The 15,148-nt window shown below is 42.9% G+C and overlaps 1 long non-coding RNA gene across 3 annotated transcripts in view; it reads left to right on the forward strand.

Moving 5' to 3' along the window:
• Positions 1 to 15,148, forward strand: part of LOC102546462 (uncharacterized) — a 209,570-nt gene that overhangs the window by 134,843 nt on the left and 59,579 nt on the right. The gene's annotated exons all lie outside the window — the stretch shown is intronic.

Genomic DNA, 15,148 nt, shown 5'->3' on the forward strand with positions numbered 1-15,148 from the left:
ATGTGTCAAAATACCTGAGGAGCCAAGCTGCAACTGGGGTGTGGATACAGATCCAGAGCCTAGGCTCTGCTTCCGGCAGAGGTGGAAAAGTGATATATTACTGTTTATATAGTATAATATTAGCATCTATTATATAGTATAATATGAGTATCTATATACTAGATATGCTACTATTTAACCCCATCCATTCACTAGAGCCTTCTGTGCTAATGTAGATGTATTTAAAGTCTACATGTAATAGCCTAGTAAGGGCACCAGTGGAAGGGGAAGCCCTTGGTCCTGACAAGACTGAACCCCCAGTGAACGGGATTCTTGGGGGCAGGGCAGGAATGAGGGGAGGATGGGGAGGGGAACACCCATATAGAAGGGGAGGGGGAGGAGTTAGGGGGATGTAGGTTTGGAAACTGGGAAAGGGAATAACTTTTGAAATGTAAATAAGAAATACCCTATTTAATAAAGATGGAAAAAATAAAGTCCACATGTATTTTATACTCCGTATTATTTTCACGTTATGACTTTATTATAGTCAATTTGTTTACATACATGCTTATCCAGAACCGTTTGCTTCTGGTGTTGGCATTTTGTCTAAGTCCTGTCTCACAATTACCTGGCAACAGCCAAGTGTGCCTAACTCACTATAAAAGGGGCTGCTTGCCCCCTCCTCTCTCTTGCTTTCTTGTTCCTGCTCTGTCCCCCACTCCCCATTCCCCTTCCCCCCTCTCTCCATGTGCTCATGGCAGGTCTCTACTCCTCTACACACACATACTCTCTCTCTCTCTCTCTCTCTCTCTCTCTCTCTCTCCCCTCTCCTCCCCTCCCCCTCTCCCTCTCTGTCTTTCTTTGTCTCTACTACCCTCTCAACTCCTGATTTTATTCAAAACAACATTTTTGCTTCTTGAATAATTAAGTATTATTGTGTAGTTTTGCAGGTGGTTAACTTTTTTGTTTCTGTGAAAACATCTTCATTGTTCCTTGATATTTCAAGAATGTTTTGAACCAATATAGAATTCTATGTTGGCATTGATTTTACCCCAGCACTTTAAAGATGCTACCATGTTATTTTTATAATTAATTGGTTCTTTGACGATTTCACACATGTACATATTTGTATACAGACGACTCTCATTCCACCACTCTCTTAACTCTCTTTGAGCCATTTCTGTTTATCTTCCCCTTCTCTACAAACATCTTTCTCACATTCCTCTCTGTCTGTGTAGTGATCTGCTGAGTTTAAGTAGGACAATCTCTGGGACTCTGGGACCCATTGTAGCCTGGTGGGCTTGGCATTGGGCACAGAACTAAAGACAGTAAGTTCCTCCTCCTGTAATTTATCAGTAATCAATAGATCAGCAGGAAGAGAGAGTGCCAGGAGCCCTTCCTCCATTGTGAGTCTAGTCTTGCCAGTCTAGTGCAAGCAACAGAAGCCGCCGTGACTTGGTGATTACATTGGTTGTATTGTGCTTAGGGAATAGCATTTTGTAATGCCTCTCCCATCTTTCAGTCTTCAGTGCCTCAGAACCCCTCTTCCACCATGTTCTCTGAGCCCTGGTGGTAAAATGTCTGGTCTGGAGCCTTGTCCCTAGCAGTCTCTTCTTCTCACCCTTTTGGGTAACTGCAAGTCTCCACATTCACCCATTCATTGAAAAGAGGCTTTTCTGAGTAGAGCTGTTGCTATGGAAGCTATAAACAGACACACTTAGAAGGCAGACTGATGCTCTAGCACTTTAGTTAAACAACAGCTTTTCCCCTTGGGCCTCTAACGTCTCCACACATAGATTGTTGAGTAGGCCGAGAAGACTCATGTCACTGTCATCCTAGAGCGGGGGTCATGCTAATCTTCTAGTTATAACTTCAAAGTACAGGACTGTGCTCCTGGAGGAGAATGCATACGCAGGCTTTGTCTGGTTATCTGGTTGGTTGATTGGCTTTGGTTTCTGTTTCTGTTTTGTTTTGTTTTTACTCTCGTTATTTATGTTGAGGAGCAATGGATTTGTGATGTTACTTTGAAAGTAATAGAGGTTTGTTTCTTCTAGTTACTTTTCAGTTAGTGTTTTTACCTTTGAGCGCTATACTGCTTTCTTGTATTTGTATCAACTCTTCACTGAGTTCTTAAAGTTTCTCCAACATATGAGTTGACCTGGTTCATTGGATTTTGGAACTCCTCAGTCCTTACATCTTCTATGTCCCCTTTTCTTTCCTCACCTCCGTATGTCTGCATACCCAGCCCCGGCCATTGCTTGCACTTCAGCCCCATCCTTTATACTTTTCCATCCTCTGTGCCTAAGTGCCTTCTCTCACTCTGCTTCCGTTCCCATCCACCAATCCTCTCTGCTGCTGTTTGATCTTTTGTTGAACTCATCTGTTAGTAGTCTAATCTATTCTATTATTCAATTCTAAGAGTGACACACACTAGAGAGTCGACTCAGTGATTCAGAGCTCCACACACTGCTTTTGCAAAGGAACAGAGTGTGGATGGCAGCGGTCCCATCAGGTAGCTCAGCAGTGTCTGTAATTCCAACTCCAGAAGCATCTGACCTCTCCAGCCTCTGAGGGCACCTGGACTCGTGTGCAGACAGACAGACAGACAGACAGACACATGCACAGCCTTTTGTTGGTTTTACTACAAATTATATTACATTCTAGTGCAATTCTTCAGCTTGCCATCACTTGCGTCATGAAGGTTCTTTGGGATAACCCCAATATAAATTTACTTACCTATGTTATTTCTTGATTTTCAATTACTTGTTCTTGTCTTTGCATATGCATAGTAGTTTCCAATAGAAAGAGGGCCAGTGTCTACGTACATTATAGTGGTCCTGATGATATATCTTCTGCATAGGAATCTGTTTTTCTTTTGGTCGGTGATTAGAGTAAGAGCCTGCAGCTCTCATTCCCTGGGGAACTGGGATAAGTCAAGCTCATTTCTGTATGAAGACTTGCCTGTGTTCAGTTTGCTTCTACCTAATCTGTAGTTCTTTGAGGATATTGACTTGGTGAGTAAAAATGTTCACTGTTTTCTCTCTTATCTGACTTGGACTTTGAAGAAGTCCATCCGAGCATCTCGATGGCATCAAAGGCTGACTAACTTCTGTGTATCCGTCTTGTCTCTTGTCTCCTTTCCCATCCTGCGCAGTTCATCTGGCCAGTGTCTCAGGGAGGTGAGAACCACATAATGTCAATTTCCCTCCCTGCATTTTCTTGCTTCAAGATACTTTCCCATCATTCTCTCTTTATTGTCCCTTCAGCCTTTACATGGCTGAATTTTAATATTCATCTAGATTTCAGTGATTTTATAGGATAAGGAGCTAACGATGAAAAGCCACTCTGTTTTATGGAAAAGTAGGCGAACTACTTTACATTGATTTTTAATTCTAAATACAACTTTCATAAAAAGTTATTTAAGAATCAAATCATCATGGTACTAATACCAAGTTAGGCAACAGTCTGAAGTTATTATACCTGTGACTGAACAATCACGTTTTAAATAAATGATGACAGTGTGTCCATATGAGAAATCAAGTAGCAGGAACAAACCAAGGGATCTTATCATCAGCAAGGTGTTAGCTGAAACCAACGGGAACATCTGGGACAGAAAGTGCTAGAATATCAGTGTGGGCAGGCATAGTAGAAACAGCCATTGTGAGATCATTTATTTTTAGAAAAAGACTATGTCATTCTAAAAGTGTGACCAGTTACTGGTAGCACAATGGCCTCTTGGTTCAGAGAAATGGGATGCTGATGAAGAGTCCAGTGATGTCAATCATTCTGTACATGTTGACGTTCAGAGTCTAAAGTGAGAGAACTGAGGAACTCTTTTAGATATTAAAAAAAATCCAAGCAATATCAGCTGTTGTGAACAACATGTGACATGTATTACTTAACTTTTCACATCTCTGGGATAAAATACCCAAAGAAGCCCATTGAGGAAGAAAGGATATATATATATATATATATATATATACATACATATATATATATATGTACATGTATATATATACACACACACATATACACATATATATGTATACACACACATATATATGTTAATGTATATATACACATACATACATCTATACACATATACATGCATGTATAGATGTACACACATATACATATATACAGATATATACACACATGTATATATTTTATATATATATATTTATTTATTTATAGTTTGGATCATGGTTTGAGTGCACTCATCCTCTCCTTGTGAGGAAAGCACGGTGGAAGATGCTCCCTTCTGTAGCAGATGTGTGAGATGATTTACTTACATCTCCGTGGATCAGGAAACAGAGAGGCCTGCACTGGAAGCAGGTTAGAGCTGTAATCCTCAAAGCCCCATGGCCCACTACCTACACCTAGGCCAGACTTCCCAAAGGGTCCACAGCTCCCAGGTGGTAGCACCAGCTGGGAACCAAGTGCTTTGAACTCATGAGTCTGCAGGGGACATTTTACATGCAAATCAGAACAGGAACACCAGAGGAAGTGTCTATCTGTGCCCAAAATGTAAGGGCAATTGTATGGAATACGTGGATGAGGTTTTCCTCATCCTAAATGTGACCTCTGGGATATTCATTGGGTTTTCAGTTTACAGAAAACCACTAACATACTGCCACAACAAACCCATTGGCGAGAAATGTAGTAGTTCACAGAGCAAGTGTAGGGAAGAAATCCAGAGGAAGATCAGGAGAGGAAGAGTGCGTCATGGGAGTGGAGCTCTGGCACTTGTAAATGGCGGGTTCCTAGTGATGTGGGTAAAGCCTTGCTTCACTTATAGAGTGATGCAGTGCTGTCCCCCAGATGAGGAATTACCTCGCAAAATGCCGGACGTGGGTGCAGAATGAACAGATAGCTGCTATTTTAGGATTAGGATTAGTTCAACAATCACAACATGTTAGAGTTTCTGTCAGCCAGACGCAAGGTCATTGCTTCCTCAAAACCGTCAGGATAGTAAGGCATTTCTAGTTATTTCATATTGTATAATAATCTAGACAGGAGATGGTTTGCCTCATTCTTTCCAAACAAACTTTCGATTTTTATATTAGAAGATTCACATGAAACCACGAAGGGTGAGGGCATGATTTCATTAAAAGAATTCATCATAATCACAGCGGAGTGACTAGCAATTTCTTGTTGGGGAATGAAACAATTAAAAGGTGTACAGCTGAGGGGAAAAAAAAATCAAATTAACACAGGGAAGTCACCATCGTGACTTCCATTCACCGTCTGAACAGTGAGGCATCCATGTAGACTTAATATTTAGTCATCGGTGATTAGCAAAAGCACATAAATTCCGGTGTGGCCCAGTGACATTGGTGCCGATCAATACACTGTTTCTTAGGCCACACCTTTAATGATTGTGTGGAGGAACACTCACTGCCCATGGAGAGGTATCTGCTTCTCACTTTCTGCTCTCAGCTTACTCCTCACTGTGTGTCTCCCAGTCTACTCTGCTCCCTCACCTTCTGTCATAAAGCCTGGGAAAGCACTCCATTCTCACCATCCATATCTCACTGTGGGGAAATCTGTATCCCTCACCTCTCCACTCCTTCTCCTCTATGCTTACTCCAAACAGAATATGTGAACATCTCTCTTTCTCTTAAGTTGTCCTCGTGAAGGGCATCAGATCTAGTTCTGGCCTTTAAGTCCTTAGCATACTGAGCAGGATTTGATGAAGGCGACAGTCGCCACTCACTGGAGCATCTCTTCTGACTGACTACAGAGACTCGGGTTGCCTAATTGCCTCACAGGCCAGCACTCTGCAGTCTCTTTCCATGGGTCATCTCTCCTCATCATTTCTGACTGTAAGAACACAACATTCCTCATACCTATACTCACCACTTGATAACCTTACCCAAAGGCTTTACTTGACATCTGCCTATTTCATTGTGTCTAATATGACAGACTGAGTAATGAATCCCAAAGAGGCCCGAGTCTAAATCCTTAGCATCTGTAAGCAAATGTTACTATGGATACAGGAAAAAAAACTTTTGTTGGCTTATGTTTATTATCCTAAGATGTCTAAGATCTTCAAATGGACAGTAAACCAAAGCAAGATGGTGTTGCTGTGAAGAAGGCAAAGGGTTATTTGTGTTGCAGGGACAGAGGCAATATGATGGCTGAGGTGGCTCAGAGGCAGAGGTGGATCCGTGGGCTAAAGGTGTAAGACTTGAAGTGCTAAGAGCAAAAAAAAAAAAAAAAAAAAAAAAAAAAAAAAAAAAAAAGAGCAAGGAACTAAAACCCCAAATCTCCAAATGGAGTATGACTTCAATCACTGGCCCCATCTGGACATTGACCTCCAAATCATAAGAAAACTTTATGTCATTTAAACTAACAGGCATGTGGTTATTTGTTGCATAGCAAACTGGTGTGTATTTTTTTCTTCTCATTTTCACATTTCTGGGATTAGGATTAGTTCAACAATCACAACATGTTAGAGTTTCTGTCAGCCAGACGCAAGGTGCAACCTGGCTGTTTATTACCTATGACTCCTTAAAACTGGGGCTCGATCTAGTGCGGTAATGGCACAGCAGTGTCCTGACACTTCACAAACACTGCATTTAAAGACTGAGAAAGGAGCGAGAGTTCTAGTTGTTTTTTTCAAAAACCTGCCATTGGTGTTGTGTGCTGAGATTCTGAATTACGATCCTGCAGAATGGGTGTCAACAACTTGAAACAAATCCTGGAGAAGATAGGGAAGCAGAGTGGACCACCGTTGTTGATGGTTGCTGACTGGAACAACATAAACCAAGTGACTTTCTTTAAGGACAGATGACTTCAACTGCCCCCTTCTGGATAGATAGCCATCTCTGATCACCATGCCTAAAGTAGCCCTCTTCATCCTCCTCAGCCACTGCGCTGTGAGCGTCATCTTTGAAGTCTCTACTGACTGGAATTATTTCCTTCTTTATCAGTGTGTTTTTATCCATTCCCAGCCCGAAGAACAATCTGGGGTGGGATGCAGGCTCTTTTTTCATTTACTATCAAGTTTGACATGCTGCAAACCAGGAATAGCAGATGCTAAAAGTCAATCAGGGTCCGAGAATACTGAATGCAGGACGCTTCTAAGCTTGGTGGTTAACTCTAGACCTGTAACTTATTCTTAATTAACAGACTACGTCTCTTCCAACAGTGTCAGGATTCCAGAGAAGAAAACAGAAAGGACAGCAAATTTCCACCTTCCCCCCTGGTCTCCTCCTACATCCCTGTGTCATTAGCATTTTGTATTAATGGGGTGGATTCCTTACCCTGGATGAACTGCTGTCAGTACGTTTATTACCCAGAGTTCACAATTTACACTGGCTTTCATTATCTGTGTTTTATGGATGAACAGTACGCGTCCACCATTGCAGAGCCACATGGAATTCTTTTAAGGCTTTAAATCCTGTCTCCACTTATTCGAAGCCTGCCCCACAGCACTGTTTTAATTTCATCTAAAGAGACGGTTGGCTCTCCCTCAAGACAAGGAAACAAAGCCCAGGCTCCAGGTCTCTAGTGCTCCCACCGCATGGGCTGCATGTCCAGTGTTCTGGAAGAGCAGCCGTGCACTGAAGGGGAGGGAGAGCAAGTGGGGTAGAAGCTATTTCACCTAACTTTCCATCTTGTATTGCTTTCAGAAAGACTGCTTGGGGCCTCATCACCTCAGCTGCGGTCTCTGGTGCCAATGTCTGAAAGCTGTGTGAATACGCGACTCACTGGGAAACAGATTCACAATAGGTTCATTTCCTCTCCTAAGGATTCACCCCACTCCACCTTTTCTCCTCTTGTCTTCATTTTCAGTTTTGGCACTACTGAGTTGGTTATTTTTGGTTTTTTGTTTTTGTTTTTTTTGTTTGTTTGTTTCATTTTGTCTGTTTTTATGCAATCACACTTTAAGAAACAACCAACGAGAAATTGATTTTTTTTCAAATTAGTTCTGGGGGCGGGGGCGGGGCTAAGCTTGAGAGCATCTAAATGGCAGAGGCTCTGGAGTTGGATAGGGTATGGGGCTGGGGAATATTAGCGTTGCTGAAGGGCCAGTGTCTTTCTCTAAGTGGTTTGCCTCTGTACTTCCTGTGAAGGTATGGAGGCATGGCCACTGGAAGCAAAGTTCTGTGGCCGTAAGCTTAGCCTCCGGAGATCACTGTCCTTCTCTTGGTAGGATCCTTAGGTCATTTGCATCTGCCATTAGCATTGGAGAATCTGAAGAAACCCACTGGTTAAGAAAAAAATCAAGGCTGTTACCAAATATGGGGGTCCTCTTGCAGCTGAGAAAGACCATGGTCTCCAGACAGGATGCTGTCGGAGCTTCATGAATAAACCAGTTCATAAGTTCCTCCTCCTCCAGACGCTTGCCAGCTCCAAACACATGTTACTCTATCTCTTTGTCTGCCTTCATCCCCTGAGGTGCCTCTGTGGTCCAAAGCTGGTTCCTCCTTACTAATTCTTGCCGCCTTTATTAATGCACAACTTTCCCGTAACACTCTTCAAGATTCTGCGAGTGACAGGTGACAAGCTATCAGGGCTCTGTGGACCATAAAGGGAGGTCTGGGGCTGAAAGAATAGCTCAGTAGCCATGACTCCGGCTGGACTGTGGGAGTTGGATTTGCTGTTGGTTTACTCCAGAATGTTTGGATGAACACTGAAGCCAGCCCTGAAACCAGGAATTCCACAAGAACTAGGCTCTCCTGGGAAATAATTAGTCCTATAGAAGCTGTTCCTGGAAAGTTCTAACCTCTCCTGCCCCGGGGCACCACACATGTTCCACACGTGTTCTGCATGTAGCTCTTCCCCTCCCTTTCCATCGAGCACATTGCATGGATTTTAAATGTTCCTTCTTTAGAAAACCTTCAGTCACCACCAAGACTGTCAGCTCTCCCTCCTGCCTCTTCTTTCCTGAGTTCCTTAATTTCTCCTCATTCTCCTAGCATCTTAGTTCTTTGCCCAGTGTCTGTCTTGCCTGAACAGTTGTAGATGTCGTAAGGTTAAGGCTCTCGTGTACTCCACACTGGGTTCAGTTACTACAGGTAGTAAGAACTCAAAAGCATTTACGTTAGTTAGGGAGCACACATAAATGCTGACAGGCGTAAGTGCTGATGCTGTACTGTGCTTCAATGTCTTGCTGGCACATCCACCTTAATATGTCGCAAATGTTTGATGATGTCCTCACCAGAAAGTCTACTTTCCATTCTCTTGATTTCATATATATATCCACCTCCATCCTCCATTCAGCTCCATTCAGCTGTCCAACCAGAATCTAGTAATTAGTCTTAATTCCTTCCCTTTACAGAACCCCATATTGAATCTATTAACAAATTCTGTCTGGGCTCCAATACACCTTCCATTTGCTTTTTGTTTTCTTTTACTGAAAATTAATATTCCATACAATGTATTCTGATTACAGTTCCCTTCCTTCTGACTCTCTCTGGTCTCTCCCCACCTACCCTCTCATCTGAATCCAAAACATTTTTGGTTTCTCCTTTGAAAACAGACAGGAATCATGACTGATCTCCTCAAAGAATCAAGTCTTTGCTTCATTGATTCCTTGTATTGTTTTTGTTTCTATTTTACAAGTTTCAGCCCTTAGTTTGATTATGTCTTGCTGTTTACTCCTTTTGGGAATATTTCTTATTTTGTTCTAGAGTTTCCAGGTGTGCTGCTGGGGTACTAATATGGGAGCTTTCTTTCTTTCTTTTTTTCTTTCTTTCTTTCCTTCTTTCTTTCTTTCTTTCTTTCTTTCTTTCTTTCTTTCTTTCTTTCTTTCTTCCCTTCTTTCTTTCTTTTTCCTCCTTTCCTTCCTTCCTTCCTTCCTTCCTTCTTTTTAATGTAAGAAGTTTGTGCTATGAACTGGCATCTTAGAACCACCTTTACTGTGTCCCATATTTGGGTGTGTTGTAGAAGATGTTGTATTTTTATTTTCATTCAGTTCTAAAATGTTTTTCATTTCTTTCTTAATTTCCGCCCTGACTTATTTTCCATTCTGTGGTAAGTTGTTCAGTTTCTGAGTTTGTAAGATTTGTGTTGTTACTGATATCCAGCTTTTATCCATATGATGAGATTTCAATTTTGTTTCTTATTCCTGTTCAGATTTGCTTTGTGACCAAGTATGTGGTCAATTTTGAAGAAGGTTCTATGAGGTGCTGAAAATAAGGTACTTTTTTTTATTTGGGTGAAATGTCCTGTAAATATTTGTTAAGTCAACTTGGTTTATGATATCAGTTAGCTCTAGCATTTTAGTTTTTGTCTGGACGACCTGTCTATTGGTGAGAATGGGGTACTGAAGCCTCCCACTACTATCGATGTGTTGGGTTAATATGTGACTTAAGCTTTAGTAGTGTTTCTTTTATGAGCTTGGCTGCCTTTGTGTTTGGTGCATAGATGTTAAGAATTGCAATATCTTCTTGGTAGTTTTTTTTTCTTTGATGAGCATATAGTGTCTTTCCCTATCTGTTCTGATTAGTTTTAGTTTGGATGGGTATAGAAGCTTCTTTCCGAGGTTCATTTGCTTAGAATATTTTTTCCCATCCTTTCACCCTGAAGTTATGTTTATCCTTGATGTTGAGGTGTGTTTCTTGGATGTAGCAGCAGGATGGATTCTCTTTTCATTCTGATGGATCTATTCTGCCGTTCTGTGTCATTTTATTGGGAAACTGAATCCACTGACCTTGAGAGTCACCAATGAGCAGTTGTACTGGATTGTTTTATGTCAACTTGACACAAGCTAAAGCCATCTGAAAGGCTGTAGGCAAGCCTATAGAGTATTTTCTTAATTAGTGTAATGTGGGAGGGCCCATACCACTGTGGGTGGTGGCATCCTTGGTTTGGACATCCTGGATTTTATAAGAAAGCAGATTGAACAAACCATGAAGAGCAAGCCAGCATCCCTCCATGGCCTCTGCATCAGCTCCTGACTCTAGGTTTCTGTCCTGTTTGAGTGCCTGTCCTGATGTCCCTTGAAGTGGAAGTGGAAGCCAAATAAACTCTTTGCTCCTCAAGTTGCTTTTGGTCATGGCATTTTATCATAGGAACAGTAATTCTAAGTAAGATAAATTGCTATCAGGATCATAGAGTACTGGCATGGCAGACCTGGCCAGGTTGTTTTCAGTAGGATTGTGGAAGGACTTTCAACCTTTGCGCTAGAAAAGCTAATGAGTGTTCAAAGAGTGGTGAACTGCTGGGTGGAAGCTTGGACAATAATGTTGTAATCAAAGCAGACTGTGGAGGTCTGGATTCTCAGAGGGAAGTCTGAGAGACACTTAAAGACTCTATCAGGGCTGTTTGCTATTTTGAGTTGAGAATCCGTGGTTCTTGTTAGCTGGGTCAGTAGGATAGGCTGTGGTTAACAAGAGACCAGAACCACAGGAGTGAAACCTTTCCTTTCCTGGGACAATTGATGCTGGTCAGCTGGAGCTAAAAACAAAAACAAACAAACAAACAAACAAAAAAACAGAGAGAGAGAGAGAGAGAGAGAGAGAGAGAGAGAACAAACAACTCCTTGTAGTAATTAAGAAGAGAACAGCATCACTGAAGTGAAATCTTCAGGAAAGTGATTCCTCAGTGGAACCACAAAAGCTGTGTTCCAGAGGTGGCCAAGGTGGTACCTCATACTTGGCATCTGAACTTGGTCGTTTTAAGAGTCACCTAGGTGGTGCTGGCTTTGAAGGCATGAAGGGGTCATGAAAAGCAGCTGAGGCCTGCATCCCTGAAGAGAGGATAGGAGAGGCTATTGGTGAAAGTGCAGCCCAGTTGCACAAGAGACCCCACAACCACCAAGAACAGCAGAAGCAATGGGGTGGGGTCTGCCAGAGTTTGGAAGACAAGCTGTGTGTGCTGCGGAGGGTGGAACCAGAGAAGTGACCAAGCCCCTTGCCCAGAAGATCATGAGTGAATCTCAGATATTGGACATGAGTGATTGACACTGTTGATGTTTGGTTTTGCTTTGATCTGAGTATGACTGTGCCCTGGTATCCCCTCCTGAAGAAAGTATTTAGCTTTTTTTTTTTTTTAATGTACAAGTGATCATAGTTGAGAGACTAAATTTTTAAAGAGTTTTAAAAGAGACTTTATATTTTTAAAGAGGTTGGATTTTAAAGTGCTTAGCCTCTTTGGGTTGAAGTGTCCTTCTTGCGCCTTATATAGGGCTGGATTTATAGAAACATACTGCTTGGATCTGGTTTTATCATGGATTTATTCATATCTTCTTTAGGGCACTCTAACATATTCATAAAGGCTATTTTGTAGCTTGTCTTGTGCTTCAGATAAATTGTATTTCTCAGGTCCTACTATAGTAGGTTTGCTGGGCTCCAGAAGAGACATGGTGTCCTGACTGTTATCGATTGTATTTTTATGCTGGTGTCTAGGCATCTGGGTTTGGGATCACTGTAATTCTAGGTGGTGATGTCTGGTCTTATCTTTGTCATCTTTCCATTCACTGATCTCTGCTTCTTAGCTGTGTGTTGCCTTGTAAGAAATGTTTCTGAGGTCCTGCCTGGTGTGGCCCCTGGGGATTCTAAGTACAATGTGAACATAGCTATTAGAAGCTGACACTAGGTGATGGGGATGGGCTAGAATGGGAAGGTGGGGACGCACAGGAGGGAGGAAACAGTGGTGTTCTATGAGGATGTATGTGGTCCCGTATGAACGGGAGCAGAGATGGCAGAGCAGCCTCATCAGGTGTCTGCTCCAGGGCTGGGGATGAGACTGAGGGGGTGGATTTGGAAGACAGGAAGGAGAGAGAAGATCAGTTACCTGCTTCCCTGTCTAGCATGGGTGGAGCGGTTCCAGGGAATGCCTGCAGGATTCGGTGGCTGAGATAAAGGGACAAGGTGGTGAGGAAGGCCACAGGAGATCTGCATGTACTGCCATAGAGGGGGCAGACAGGAAGGAGAGGTCATAGCTGGTGGCCGGTACCGAGCTGGGGATGAGACTAGGAGTGGGATTGGATTTGGAAGAGAGGAGAGAGAATGATGAATGCGTACCTCATTCCCTGGCCAGTAGCTCCTTTTACTTTTAAATTTAAAATTTGATGACTACACACACACACACACACACACACACACACACACACACACACACACACACACTGTGTGTGTGTTGTGAACACATTCACTCTACTTTCTTACCTCCTAACTCCCCCATTCCCTGTAGTATGGCCGTGTGTGTGTGTGTGTGTGTGTGTGTGTGTGTGTGTGTGTGTGTGTGTGCAGGTCTTGTGCAGGTAACCATGATTACCTCATCCATGTCATATCCAAAAGACAAGGTTTCACAGGACCCCTCCTTTACCTCCAGATTTTAAAGTCTGTCAGCTCTATTTTCTGTGGTATTCTGTAGACCTTTGAGAAAATGAGTTTGGTGTCCAGTTTAGGGCTCAGCACCCAGCAGTAGTTCACACCCATCATTTTGAGGTGTTGAGTCTCTGTCTAACTGTCACTCCCTGGAAAAAGAAGCCCCCTGGTCAGGGCAGATGTGGCCAGGGTGGATGTGGCCAGCGCAGATGACAGTGCTGGGCTTTGTTCTAGCAGTCCATCACTTGGGTGGCTACAGCTAATTTACTAAATGTTCCGTTTCCTTTCTTAGTTCTCTCTAATTTGTTTTACACAAGCAGCCTGAAGGTCTTCACAAGATGGATAATGCTAGTCACAAAAAACAAAACAAAAACAAAAACAAAAACAAACAATGCTTTTTTTTTTTTTTTGCTCTGGAGTGTCTTTTCTGTCGTCACAGCCTGTAAAACTCAGTGAGAGCCAGGCTTCTCAGGGCTCTCCTTCCGTCTCTTGCCTCTCTCCAGTCAGCTCTGGCTGTGGCACTCCAGCCTGTGACAGGTCATTGAAAGTTCCATGGTTTTTCTTTCTCAAGCCTAGTCCCTTTGCTGGTAAGACTCGTCAGCTAGCTCCTTAAAAGGGCTGCTTCCTTCTTCCTCTTTCCATGTAATTTACTGGTTGGTTGACTGAGTAACTGCAGGGTTGTAGGTTAAGCCAAGGGCCTCATGTGCTAGGGAAGTGGTCTTTCATGGAGCTATAAGTCTAAGCCACAATCTCAATCTGAAAACACTTCCTAAAAGGAGCTACCTGCTCACCACGAGCTTGGCAATTACAATTGATCACAGGACCATTTCCTTCTGCATTTGTTAATTTATTCTTCCGTGTGTGTATGTGTATGTGTGTGTGTGCATGGGCATGCCTGTGTGCAGAGAGAGGAGGGGGGGGAGAGAGAGAGAGAGAGAGAGAGAGAGAGAGAGAGAGAGAGAGGGAGAGAGAGAGAGAGGAGAGAGAGAGAGAGAGAGAGAGAGAGAGAGAGAGAGAGAGAGAGAGAGTATTAGGTGTGAGAGTGTAGTATATGGACTTACATGGGTATGGGTACAGGTGAGTAACTACTCTCACGGAGAACATGCAGAGGCCAGAGGAGGGCATCATGTTTTCTACTTTATCAGCTTCACCTTATTTCTCTTGAACCTGGAGCTAGGCTTGTGACCAACAAGTCCCTGCAAATCCTCTTGTCTCCAATCACCACCATGCTGGGGTTAGAGGTGTGTGCGGCCAAATTAGCTTTTTAAGCAGGCTCTCATGCTCGTGTAGCAAGCGTTCTTATCTACTGAAACACCTTTCCAGCTATCATGGTATGTCTTATCCACATAAATGTGTACAGTGAGCCTCTTTAAGTATTAACACATAACAAATGTTTAATAAAGGTTCTTCAGAGAGGCAAGCCCACGACTGAACAAAGTTCAAGGGGCACTGGAGTGCAGATGAAGGATGCGCAGTCTCTACCACACGTGCCTCCGAGTAACTTAAACACTAGTTCCCTCTGCTGTGGTCAGCACAGCTTGGTGTCAACACTGCCCCCCAACAAGCTGTCTGGCGAGCATGGAGGCCAAGTTCACCTCAGCCTCAGCCAAAGCAGATGCAGTCTTGGTTGTCTAAACAAGCGACAGCTCCATCATGGCAGAGGAGGAAACTTTGGGCGTCATGTGAGAGACATCTGGGCCTTGTTCAGACTCATCTGGGGAAAATTTGAAGGTTCTACAAATTCTATAAGCTGAGGATAGAGCCTGCCGGGCTTTAAAAAAAGAAAGAAGTCATCACGTGAAGAATTCTGGCCAGGGACACATGGGCTTTGTCTAGACATTTCAAGCCTTTTCTCTGCATTGGTGATTTGTCTCCATTTGTTCTTT

The sequence above is a fragment of the Rattus norvegicus genome, chromosome 15 (genome assembly GCF_036323735.1).
Source record: "Rattus norvegicus strain BN/NHsdMcwi chromosome 15, GRCr8, whole genome shotgun sequence".
Lineage (NCBI taxonomy): Eukaryota > Metazoa > Chordata > Mammalia > Rodentia > Muridae > Rattus > Rattus norvegicus.